This window comes from Moschus berezovskii, chromosome X (genome assembly GCF_049115385.1).
Source record: "Moschus berezovskii isolate FMDL1 chromosome X, NW_MosBer_1.0, whole genome shotgun sequence".
Classification (NCBI taxonomy): Eukaryota; Metazoa; Chordata; class Mammalia; order Artiodactyla; family Moschidae; genus Moschus; species Moschus berezovskii.
The window spans coordinates 34,019,082-34,021,456 of record NC_142488.1 but is presented as its reverse complement, the minus strand read 5'-3'; the positions used below and the strand labels follow the sequence as shown (position 1 = coordinate 34,021,456).

Below are 2,375 nucleotides of genomic sequence, written 5' to 3'. Positions count from 1 at the left end.
AATCACTGATTACCACTCTATCAGTCCATCTTGCTATATATCCAATTTTAACTTAAAATAAACTCTCATAGAATGAATTTCATCTTCCCTAAACCCTAAATTTCCTTGCCCCAGAGTATTTACACTTGACAGCCTCACATGGAATACCTCAAACTCCTGCTAACTCCTTTTGCTCGCCTGTTAGATATTATGAGACATTCCACCATTATTATTATTGGACTGTCAATCCTAGAAGTAAAAATTGTAAGAGCAAGTTTTACATCTTATTTATCCTACAACCTCTAGTACTAACATGGTGATTTCCAAAGAGTAAACATTAAATAAAAGTTAAGAAATAAAAACAAACAGTGAGAATGGGATCTAATTGATTGAACTTTATTTCTTATATATTCATAAGCACATTAGCAAATTCAAGCATTTTTCATTTAACTTAATAAAAGATATGAGGGCCATAGATTGAAATTCATGTTCTTTGTTTCTTGAACTCAACTATTTTAATACTGTTTTCCTTCACATTTCCAGTAAATGCCTATAGTAATGCCGTGTTATATTGTTCCAGGTGCAAAGATGGTTTTACAATCTGTTTCAAAAAATTCTTACTATTAAGTCTCATTGCAAGATTAAGTCTGTAACCAACATTATTCATAAACTTGAAGATTCTGAAGGCAACTAAATATATATTAAAAGAAACAATATTTGAATAATACACAGAAAAAATTCCCGAGTTACATATACAAAATGGTGACACATAGGCATACATACTATCTTCTTTTCAGTCCCACCTCAGACCTAAATTCTACGAACACTAACTGCCTCTTTAAACAATGCATGAAGAAACTATCCCTGACTCCCCTAGTTGGGGAAGAAGCTGCTAGTCTCAATACAAGAACCTGTAGTGGCAGAGACAATAGGCTGAAATTTTGGCCTGAGCTTTCTGTTTTTCATCTTGCAAAGCCTCCTCATACTGAGATGGGAAAGAACTTGGGTCAGTCCCATTAACCTTGGCCAGAAACTGCAGGATCTTCATCTTGGTGGTTTCAGCATGAGCTCTGGGGCCCCACAGGAACACAGATTGCACATGATCAGCGTTGGCCACCTGCCGGAACTCTAGGTATCCTTCCCTCAGGAAATCTTTGATGAGCTGCCTGAGCTCCCCAAAGAAGAGGTATTTCCTTCTAGAACATATCCTGGTCACATTCAGAACTTCCCAGACTTCGTCTTCGGTGGCACAGTTGCCCTTCATGAAGATCACACCCAGGATAAGTATCAGGATGCCGGTCTTGGGCACGCCTGCTTCACCGTGCATCATGCCATCATAGGTGAAGCCCAATTTAATGAAAAGGACATAGCAGTGGTTGATGGGATCCACTTCTTTCAGATCAAGGCCAAAGAGCATCTCCACGCACTCAGAGGCTCTCTGGAGGATCTCAGGGAAACTGACTTCACACTTGTAGATGGCAGCCTTCATATCAGCTTTTGTTACTGGCTGTTTCATTTGATACTTGAGCAGCAAGAAATTCACCAACAAAGCCACCTCTTCATTTAGAGGATCTCTGAGCATACTCACAGGGTATGACACAGCCTGTGAGGTGCTCAGACTATAATCTACTTTTTGGCTAGTGGAAAACTCATCTGGTTTGATCAATATGTTGGCGGTGGTGGCAAAAGATGAGTAGAAATTCTGACAACTCTCAGGAGTACTGGGAAAATCACCAGGCATTAGAAATTGGGAGGGTATATTGGTCTCCTTCAGTGCCCTGGAGACCTGTGTAACCTCCCAACCGTTGAAGGTCATACAGCATTGACCATGTGAGTATCGTGGACGCTTCTGACGCTGAGGCATGATGACTCTTGTGGATGGCAGTAGGCAGACAGGAAGATGGGCAATGAGATTCACCACCTAAGATAAACAGGGCGTAAATGAGTGGCCTCAGCTGCTAAACTTAACTGTGGTGGCTTTTTACTTCCGGAGACACGGGAGCTGGGAGTGGGGAGGTGGGGGGGCGGGGAGGGCTGCCTGCCTAATTCCCTGGGCCTCTCAGGGCTGACAACAGGGCAAGGGCTCTAGGAAGCCCCCTGGCCTTGGGTTGATTAGCCCCAAAATCCTCACATCTGTTCTTCAAACTGAATTCTGGTTGGTAATGTGCCCACTTTATTTACTGCTTGAGGGCTCCAATCAAGGCTTCATCTCTGTGAGACTCCAAAAGGGAAGTGAGGAGAACTTCATGACAGGACATGGAGACCTGACAAGAGGAGTAGACGCTGTGCACACCCTTTGTCTTGGGGTCAGAGGGATCCCTTAAGAACTCACTTGGGGTCCTCGTCAGAATTCCTGCGTAGCCTGAGATGCCTTCCTGTGGCGACATGGCACTGCC

General features: G+C 43.2%; 1 pseudogene; it reads right to left on the bottom strand.

Moving 5' to 3' along the window:
- Positions 1–877: 877 nt before the first annotated feature.
- On the bottom strand, positions 878–1,843 carry LOC129563840 (melanoma-associated antigen B16 pseudogene; annotated as a pseudogene).
- Positions 1,844–2,375: the final 532 nt, after the last annotated feature.